This window comes from Mauremys reevesii, linkage group 7 (genome assembly GCF_016161935.1).
Source record: "Mauremys reevesii isolate NIE-2019 linkage group 7, ASM1616193v1, whole genome shotgun sequence".
In the NCBI taxonomy this organism is placed as follows: domain Eukaryota; kingdom Metazoa; phylum Chordata; order Testudines; family Geoemydidae; genus Mauremys; species Mauremys reevesii.
Window position 1 is genome coordinate 91,979,194 of NC_052629.1, and position 10,971 is coordinate 91,990,164.

At 44.9% G+C, this 10,971-nt stretch overlaps 1 long non-coding RNA gene across 2 annotated transcripts in view; it reads right to left on the bottom strand.

The window, feature by feature from the left end:
• Window positions 1-8,125, bottom strand: part of LOC120409402 — a 16,714-nt gene extending 8,589 nt beyond the window's left edge. The window contains exons 1-2 of one of the 2 annotated variants that reach the window (XR_005601288.1): window positions 7,951-8,125; window positions 6,929-7,019 (exon numbers count right to left, since the gene is read on the bottom strand). This is a non-coding gene — a long non-coding RNA (uncharacterized LOC120409402). The remainder of the gene's footprint in view (window positions 1-6,928; window positions 7,020-7,950) is intronic. The other variant, XR_005601286.1, reaches the window with a different exon arrangement.
• Window positions 8,126-10,971: the final 2,846 nt, after the last annotated feature.

Genomic DNA, 10,971 nt, shown 5'->3' on the forward strand with positions numbered 1-10,971 from the left:
AAGGGGAGACAACAACAGGTCATACTGAAAGGTCAACTGTCAGCTTGGAGGGAGGTTTTGGGACTAATCATTTAATCTTTTTATTACTGACCTTGGCACAAAAAGTGGGAATGTGCTAATAAAGCTTGCGGATGACACAAAGCTGGGAGGTATTGCCAATACACAGAAGGACCGGGATGTCATACAGGAAGATCTGGATGATCTTGTAAACTGGAGTAATAGGATGAAATTTAATAGTGAAAAGTGCAAGGTCATGCACTTAGGGATTAATAACAAGAATTTTTGTTATGAGCTGGGGACGCACCAGTTGGAAGTAACAGAGGAGAAGGACCTCGGAGTATTGGTTGATCACAGGATGCCTATGATCCACCAATGTGATATGGCCATTAAAAAAGCTAATGCAGTCCTGGGATGCATCAGGCGAGGTATTTCCAGTAGAGAAAAGGAGGCGTTAGTACCATTTTACAAGGCACTGGTGAGACCTCATCTGGAATCTTGTGTGCAGTTCTGGTCTCCCATGTTTAAGAAGGATGAATTCAAACTGGAACAGGTACAGAGAAGGGCTACTAGAATGATCCAAGGAATGGAAAACCTGTCTTATGAAAGGAGACTCAAAGAGCTTGGCTTGTTTAGCCTAACCAAAAGAAGGCTGAGGGGAGATATGATTGCTCTCTATAAATATATCAGAGGGATAAATACCAGGGAGGGAGAGGATTTATTTAAGCTCAGTACCAATGTGGATACAAGAACAAATGGATATAAACTGGCCATCAGGAAGTTTAGACTTGAAATTAGATGAAGGTTTCTAACCATCAGAGGAGTGAAGTTCTGGAACAGCCTTCCAAGGGGAGTAGTGGGGGCAAAAGACATATCTGGCTTCAAGACTAAGCTTGATAAATTTATGGAGGGGATGGTATGATGGGATAGCCTAATTTTGGCAATTAATTGATCTTCGACTATTAGCGGTAAATATGCCCAATGGCTTGTGATGGGATGTTAGATGGGGTGGCATCTGAGTTACTACAGAGAATTCTTTCCTGGGTGTCTGGCTGGTGAGTCTTGCCCACATGTTCAGGGTTTAGCTGATCGCCATATTTGGGGTTGGGAAGGAATTTTCCTCCAGGGAAGATTGGCAGAGGCCCTGGGGGGAGAGTTCAGCTTCCTCCGCCGCATGGGGCACGGGTCACTTGCTGGAGGAGTCTCTGCACGTTGAAGTCTTTAATCCGCGATTTGAGGACTTCAGTAGCTCAGACATAGGTTAGGGGTCTGATACAGGAGTGGGTAGGTGAGATTCTGTGGCCTGCATTGTGTGGGAGGTCAGACTAGATGATCATAATGGTCCCTTCTGACCTTAATGTCTATGATTCTACAACTAATTTTTCACTGAGCTTTCAGAATACATTTAAAATTCTAATATACTGAGTGTAACCTTATGTGGGGAATTGTTCCGTTTCATTATGAGACTTGCTAAAATGAGTAGGCTTAAGTTTTAAAAAGCTAAATTATTTGCTTGTTATTTCTTTTGTTTAATCTGTGTCTTCTTAAATTACAACCTAAGACACTAATAGCTCATGCCCATCAATATATTCTCCCAACTGTGAAAGAAAGGAAACTGGACCCAGGAAATGGTTGCTGGTATATTTTCATCTATTACAGCTCTGGAGATAACAAGGTATAGAAATTTCTAAGAAAAGTTCCAGTGAAGTTCCATTTCATCTTATCTAGGTCCTTGGAATGGTGACACTTCTCTGTTTCCATATCCAATTTTCAACTCAGGAGTAGCAGTTACTAAAGATGACTGAGCACTCCTTGTAGGAGCTTACCAGCAAACTATAAAAACTGGTTAGCTGTAAGAGTGATAGTTTGAGTAGACTACAAAATGACAGACAATTCTGATCTGGCGCCACAGGTTGGCCACCCCTGCCATAAACGATTGAAGGTAGGTTATGTATATAGCAAAAAGAACCAATTAGATACCAGGCTGAGCATGCAGTGCTGATGCTGGAACAAACATGTTCATTTGTAAACAAACATGGTTTATTTCAAAGTATAGAACAAAGCACTGTTTTTTCTAACTACAACCACTCCAAATTATTGCCCAATTTTTACATAAGCCACTGACATTGCTGATCTCACTATCTTTTAGAATCAACTGCTATAATAATACAGTCTTCCACTGAAAAGAAGTTTGCCATTTCCTTTTTTAGCTGGCCGAAGAACTACAGCATTCTGAACCACTGTCTTTCACAGAACAATTAGAGTGCCAGTTATTTATTCCCCCTGAAATGTCTGTTTCATTATGCAAGTGTTTCCATTATGATATTATGTACTCCCTTGATGGGGAATGTTTACTTCATCATATCAAATATCAATTGTTTACTTCTGATATTTAATCCCCCACCTGATATGCTTTTCAGAGGGTGGCTTATTAAGAGAGAAATTTAATAAAGGGAAAAGCATGAGTTGGACTTATGCCTGAATCAAAATTAAGGTGTCATTCTTTTAAAAGACATTGTAACAAGATGTCCACATGCATCCTTATGTTTTCCTACTTCCTTCCCTTGTGTTCTTCTGTGAGGATTAACACCTGAGAAAAATAGTTGATTTGTTCCCATTAACAGAGCAATTGTCTCACACGTATTCCTAGGTTAATTTCAGTGTCAATAATTATTCAGTCCTCTAATCAGTTTATAAAGGTTTAACAGACAAAAAGACCCACAACTATTTTACATTTGGGAACAATATATACCTTCAAGTCAGCGGCACTGCTATGGGTACCTGGTATGGCCCCACAGTATGCCAAAATTTTTATGGCTGACTTAGAACGCCACTTCCTTAGCTCTCGTCCCCTAACGCCCCATCTCTACTTGCGCTACATTGATGACATCATCATCTGAACCCATGGAAAAAAAGCCCTTGAAGAATTCTACCATGATTTCAACAATTTCCATCCCACCATCAACCGCAGCCTAGACCAATCCACACAAGCGGTCCATTTCCTGGACACTACTGGGCTAATAAGCGATGGTCACATAACCACCACCCTATACCGGAAACCTACTGACCACTATACTTACCTACATGCCTCCAGCTTCCACCCAGGACACACCACACGATCCATTATATACAGTCAAGCTCTAAGATACAACCGCATTTGCTTCAATCCCTCAGACAGAGACAAACACCTACAGGAGCTCTATCAAGCACTCTTAAAACTACAATACCCACCCACTGAAGTGAAAAAAACAGATTGACAGAGCCACAAGAGTACCCAGAAGTCACCTACTACAGGACAGGCCCAACAAAGAAAATAACAGAACGCCACTAGCCATCACTTTCAGCCCCCATCTAAAACCTCTGCAGTGCATCAAAGATCTACAACCTATCCTGAAAGATGATCCTTCACTCTCACAGATCTTGGGAGACAGACCAGTCCTCACTTACCGACAGCCCCCCCAACCTGAAGCAAATACTCACCAGCAACCACACACCACAGAACAAAAACACTAACCCAGGAACCTATCCTTGCAACAAAGCCCAGTGCTAACTCTGTCCACATATTTATTCAAATGACACCATCATAGGACCTAATCACATTAGCCATGCCATCAGGGGCTCGTTCACCTGCACATCTACCAATGTGATATATGCCATCATGTGCCAGCAATGCTCCTCTGCCATGTACATTGACCAAACCAGACAGTCTCTACGCAAAAGAATAAATGGAAACAAATCTGACATCAGGGATCATAACATTCAAAAACCAGTAGGAGAACACTTCAACCTCTCTAGTCACTCAGTAACAGACTTAAAGGTGGCAATTTTGCAACAGAAAAGCTTCAAAAACAGACTCCAATGAGAAACTGCTGAGCTTGAATTAATATGCAAACTAGATACCATTAACTTGGGTTAATAGAGACTGGGAGTGGCTGGGTCATTACACATATTGAATCTATTTCCCCATGTTAAGTATCCTCACACCTTCTTGTCAACTGTCTAAAATGGGCCATCCTGATTATCACTACAGAAGTCCCTCCCCCCCACCCGCTGATAATAGCTCATCTTAATTAATTAGCCGCTTACAGTTGGCAAGGCTACTTCCACCTTTTCATGTTCTCTGTATATATCTTCTTACTATATGTTCCATGCTATGCATCTGATGAAGTGGGCTGTAGCCCACAAAAGCTTATGCTCAAATAAATTTGTTGGTCTCTAAGGTGCCACAAGTACTCCTGTTCTTTTTGCAGACATTTAAGTGGGATTCGCAAAGGTACTCAGGTGCTTAACTCTCACTGATTTCAGTTTTCAGATAAAGGTGCAGCAATCCATAACACGCTTTAACTTTTCTATTGATCTTTACAGCTCCTGGAATGTCTCTTGTAAATTTTCTAAGGTACTTCAAATCCGAAGGGATCTTCCAACTACTAGTTAAAATTTATGGGGAAATTAGAAGGCATTTGTCAAATGGAAACTAAAACAAGAATGATTTCTACTGCTCTGAAAAGTCGTGTAAGTACTCAATTATTGTACCAATCCTCTCCAATCTTCACATGCAAGATAATTACATTTTAGTCTTTTAAAGTAACCTATGCAACCTCTTAATTTGTATGCTCTTCATATAGATAGCAGGCTAACACCCAATACAAAAAATGTGTTAATTAGCCCATTATAAATCAAAATACTATAAAATGAAGTCCTAAAGAATTTAGAAGTTCCCTTTAATTCTAACCAGTGTTTCAAGATAAGGGCTAGAATAGGATGAGAAAACAGTTGAAGTACAATCTTTAGCAAACTTGATAAATTTTCAGTAATAAATTACAAGACCATCACTAGGACAACTTTAAATGGTTGTTCAGTAACCGCCCTTCCAGTAATCCTTATTGTAATCAGATTTGAATAATTGAGAATTTGAGGATTATACCTAAACAAGCCTATACCAAAATTAATGTAACCATCAATATATAAAATGTTATGACAAACAGATCAAGCCAAATTTGACTATAGGAACCATTTATTAGAGATCTGTTAAAGTGAAGTCCCAATTACTGGATTTTTCCCTATATCTTGGGATTTTAAGATACATTCACCTCTACTGTAAAGAATTAGAAGTTCAATAAAAATAAAATAATTAAATGCTTTTTGAAGTACAAAAAAATCATAATTCTGCTCAACAAATGCTATCTCAAACCCCCAGCAGAATTTGATCCAATTTTTCACAATCAATTTTATTCTTTAGGCACTAAATGTACATTTATACCCTGTTGGATTCTTTTAAAAAAAGATCAAACTAGCATATTTTTAGCATTTTATTTATTTCTCATGACACTTCTTAGGTAAGAGCAAATCTTTGTAATAGATCTGCTTTCCCAAGAATATAATTTTTATAGAGAAATTAGTTATAAATGGGGGCAAGGGGCTATGATGACCTTGAGTCAGAGGGAATTAGTTTACATTTACAATAGATTAAAAAACCTTAGAGATTTGAAGATTAAGCAGTACAAGAAAATCATTAGTAGTATGTTAATAGCTTACACCAAATATAAGGATTTTATGCTAAGCTAATACAAGGTAATGGCAAGACCTACTTGGTACAATGTTGTTTTGCGCTCTAGCCTTTAACAGACTAAAAATGTAACTGACAATTATTAGCTAGGAAGAAAGTTATCCTGTGCCACTGCAATGCCCGCAAAAGCTAAATATTATTTATGTATTTAAATATGAATCAGTCTTCTTTTTTAAAAATACAACTTAATCTCTCACTAGCTCCACAGATGCATAGAGTCCTAGATCCAAAGGGACTTTGTGATCATCTAGTCTGACCTCCTGTTAGTTGCAGGCTATAAAACTTCCCCCAAAAAATTCCTAGAGCATTTTTTTAAAATCCAGTCTTGATTTAAAAATTGCCAGTGATGGAGAATCCACCACAACCATTGGTAAATATTTTCAACTCTTAAATTACCCTCACTGTCATTTCCAATCAGAATTTATCTAGCTTCAACTTCCAGCCATTGGATCATATAACTTTTTCTGTAGACTGAAAAGTCCATTATAAAGTATTTATTCCCGATGTAGATATTTACAGATCAATCAAGTCATGCCACTCTCCTTCCTTCCTCCTTTTATTTCCTCATATATAGTAATTTGCTCTGTTTATTTGTTTCAATTCCACACTACCCCACCCCCAGTTTAAAAATAAATAAATAAATACATACATACTCTATTTGCCTCTCTGACCTTATCCTCGGCAGCATTTCCACCAACCTATTCACACAGAGGGCTTCCAAAATTTACCAGACACCTATTTACCAAAAGACAATGAAAATGAAGAGTCCCATTTTCAAGTACAATATCCAGGTGAAGAACCAAGCTCTCACGAACTGGTCCTTGAATTCCCACCAGTGTACTTCCTCAGTACCCCGCTCCTGGGCTCAATCATTTGTAGCCTCTTGGCAATAGGTGTCTGATAAATTTGAAATGCTGCCTTCCCCCAGCTGCCGGAAAGGAAAAAGGAGCATTAGTTCATTTCGTCAGTCTTATAATTGCAGCATCACACTTGTCATTGTTATCAGTTAACACTTGTTCTTGAATAAATCAGAATTACATTGGCAGCTCTTCTCTCTACAGTTGAACATAATCCAAATGTTTCTTTTATGAAAGTTACAGCAGCCAGTATAAATAGTAGACTGTATGATAAACACTGGTAACTACATTGCAGCAGTACATAATGCAACAGAGAACTTCCCAATCTAAAATTTATCATTCAAATCGATATGAGATACAAGCAACTATGCATAATAGCTGCATCGAGACATACTTCAAAATGCTAGTGCTTAAATATGCAGCACAATAAAGCCAACCCAAGGTGCTTAAGCATGGAATTCATGGCGCAAGCAGGAACACTTTTTCATTTCAAGGAGCCTTTACTTACTCCACCAGGTCTGTTTTAAATCCGAGGCACGGTTGTCAATACCTGCAGGTCGTAGCAGCAGTGTCAAAGCCTCAAACGTTTCTGGTCAAATCTGCCGAAGCCAAACCAAGAGATAAAGCGCACGAACAGTTCGTTACCTGCTCAAAGGGCGCTGCAGTGTAACGCGCCGCAGCGCAGGTTTTCACCAGCACTTCCCCAGCCACTCCGCCCCATCGGGCCTTGTCGGCTGCGACCGGCCCTTCGCCGCAACAGCATCCGCCTGCCCGCCGCGGCCGCCTGACGCTGGCGACTTCGGCCAAGGGCACTGGGATGCTGGGTTTCCCGGCGGTCCCCGCACAGCGGCGGGAGCCGGGCTCACCTGCCTCCCCGCGCCCGTTGGGAGGCAGAGCTGAGTCTCCCCGAGCAGGGCCGGGGGCAAAGCGGGGGTGGGCGGCTCAAGCCACCGACCGCTCCCACCCGGCCGCCGAGGGATCGGCGCCTGCTGTTGTCCGGAGGGTTTCGGGGGGAGATCACCCCCTCCCCGCCAAGGTCTCCCCTGCCCACAAACATGATAGCGGAAGTGACGTTGAAGCAGCTGGCAGCCCTCACAGCCTATCGCTCATGGGAACAGAAACCATATAGCCAATCAGCACAGCCCGGGGGCGGCACTTCCGAGGCTTCAAGTTAGTCTGAGAAGGGGGGGTGAAAAAACCTTAAATGCATAAACACGTGAGCGGAGGGAGATGGTTGGGAGCCCCCACCCGCGCCGGCGGCACCATGGCAGAGCGCGGCCCCCGGGAAGAAGCGATGGGTCAGCCCGGCCCACGCACGCGGTCGCTGCTGCTTCCTGCCGAGCAGGCAGCCGCTAGGGCGAGCCCGGCGTGCAGCCAGCAGGGACTCGCCCGGCGTCCCCCTTAGGCCCGCTCCCGCGCGGCGCCCCGCTCCCTGCCGCCGGGAAGCCCCCATTCTCCTAGGCCCGCCCGCCCCGGAAGCCTCGGCCCGGGCGCTGCCCCCGAGCAATGGCGGCGCCGCAGCCCCATTACCTGCTGCAGGGTGACCCGGAGCGGCGCCCAGGACCCGGATGGAGTCGCTCATCGCGGCGGCGGCCGCAGGGCAGCCGCGGTGCATCACGGGAAGGGGGGGCAATGTCGCGTCGCCTCGCTCATTGGAGAAGGGGTAGACAGGCTCCGCCCCCTTAACGTTTCTGGGGCGGTAGAGCGAGCCGTCCCTCACCGGACATTCTCCACTCTCATTGGATCGAAGACCGCGTGACCCCGCCTCTTCAGAGGAGCCTGGTGTCTCATTGGAGGAGAGCCCCGCGCACACTTGCCTACCGCCTAATTGGAGGAGAGACTAGGGTGGTGCCAACCCCCGCACCCATCGCCATAACTTGGGGGAGGAGCTGAGTTACCGAACCGCGACACGCGGCCTCGCCTCTGACTCCACCCCCGCCCCGGAGCCAAAGGGGCTGGAGCTCAGACGCTTCCCTCCGGGGGAGCAGCGGGGGAGGGGCTCACACACACGCGCCCCCTCCCTGCTGGAGGCAGAGCAAATCCCCAGTGGGCAGCTGCCCTTCTCCAGGGGTGCTGGGGCAGTTTGTGTAGTGGGGGTGCTGCTGAGAGCCCTTGAGCCAATTAAACCCTGTCTATAATGGAAACCACGTCAAGGCCCGCAGCCCTAGGTCCTATGTCTCCATCCCAGTTTTTCCAAGACAGTCCGTTTGCTTTCCCTCATCTCGTTAAGAGCCCAGTAATTGGGAGTGTTAAGAAAGCTGTCACTGTCCCAGAACAGCTTGTATTCACTTGGGGAAGCGGGACGTTAGCAATCACAGTTCTAAGAATAATAAAAAGGTATTTACATTGTTTCGCATGAATGTCCTGGGATCTACTGTTCTGTAAATTCTGTGAGCCTGAATTCCTATACCTCTGTATGTTCAGAACATGTATTCATAACCAGAATGGCAGGATTTGTCCCTGGGAGCCTTGGTCCAACCGACAGAGCTGCCTCCCAATAATCCAAGCCTTTAATCAGTCCCAAGTCAGGGTAAAGGAGGAGGGTTGAGCGTGGGGCTAGCAACTCCACCCTGTAAAAAAATCAACTTGCTACAGAAACGCCAACAATAGAGATAACAGAGACTTTTAGCCTGGAAAAAGAAGGGTCTTCAACTCGAAGACGCATGACGCTGGGTGGTGAAAGCCGTGAGGAAGCCACTAAGCCGATCACCCTTCTTGCAACCAGGAGGATTACCATTGGCACATGGAACGTGAGGACCATGTACGAGTCAGGAAAGACGGCGCAGGTTGCAGCAGAGATGAGGAGCAACAACCTGACCCTACTAGGCATTAGAGAGATAAGATGGACGCAAGCTGGACAGAGACGACTGTTGACAGGAGAGCTGTTGCTGTATTCAGGACATGAAGAGAGCGACGCACCCCCCACACAGGGAGTAGGCTTCATGTTGTCCAAGCAGGCACAGAGAGCACTGATTGGTTGGGAGGCACATGGTCCCAGGATCATCACAGCATCCTTCAGAACTAAAATGAAGAGGATTAAGATGAATGTTGTTCAGTGCTACGCTCCAACTAATGACAGTGAAGAGGAGGACAAAGACTACTTTTACAACAGACTCCAGAAAATATTAGAGATTCTCCCAGACAAAGACATCACCATCCTTATGGGAGACTTTAATGCCAAAATTGGACCTGACAACACAGGATACGAACAAGTCATGGGGACCCACGCTCTGGGAGAGATGAGTGAGAATGGAGAGAGATTTGTGGATCTGTGTGCACTTAACAACCTGGTCATAGGAGGCAGCATCTTTCCTCACAAACGGATCCACAAGAGTACCTGGGTATCGCCAGCAGGCACGACAGAAAACCAGATCGACCATGTCTGCATTAGCAAGAAGTTCAGAAGATCCTTGCAGGACATTAGAGTTAGAAGGGGAGCAGACGCGGCATCCGACCATCACTTAGTGGTGGCCAGATTGAAGCTGAAGCTGAAGAAGAACTGGATAGACGCGTCAGACAGAAGAGCGAAGTACAACGTCAGCCTTCTGAAGGACCATAAGATCAAGGAAGATTTTGGACTGATGCTGAAGAATAAGTTTTCAGTTCTACAGGATCGGTCTGAGGAAGAGGAAGACAGTGTACTCAACAGATGGCAGAAAGTGAGAGAGACACTTAGGTCAGTATGCCAGGAAGTGCTTGGAATTAAGAAACACCAGCAGAAAGAGTGGATCACAGCAGAGACCTTGACTAATATAGAAGACAGAAAGAAGAAGGCAGCAGCAGTCAACAAAAGCAGGACTAGAGAAGCAAAGGCCAAAGCTCAAAAAGAGTATGCTGAAGCCCACAGAGCAGTGAAGAGGAATATTAGGAAGGATAAGAGAGATTATGTGGATGGACTGGCAGCAGAAGCGGAGCAGGCAGTATACAGCGGCAACATGAAACAGCTGTACGATACTACCAAGCGACTGTCTGGAAAGTTCAGCAAGCCAGAACGTCCCGTTAAAGACAATCAGGGAAAGTCTATAACAGGAATAGAACAACAGATGAACAGATGGGTGGAGCACTTTGAGGAACTCCTGAACAGACCAGCACCACCAAATCCACCAGCAATCGACCCAGCCAACGAGGACCTCCCATTCAATTGTGATAAACCAACCAGAGACGAGATCAGAAAAGGCATCACCATGATGAAGAACAGGAAGGCGGCTGGACCTCACGACATCCCTGCAGATGCCCTGAAAGCAGACCTGGATTCTTCAGTGGAAATGCTGTACCCACTCTTTGAGAAGATATGGGAAGAAGAAGTGATTCCGGCAGACTGGAAAGAGGGATACCTCATCAAAATCCCCAAGAAAGGAGACCTTAGCAACTGTGCCAACTACAGAGGAATCACACTCCTGTCGGTGCCAGGGAAGGTCTTCAACCGAGTCCTCTTAGAGAGAATGAAGGATGCCGTCGATCCACAGCTACGAGATGAACAGGCAGGTTTCCGGCAGAATAGATCATGCATGGACCAGATAGCAACGCTCCGCATCATAGTCGAGCAGTCTA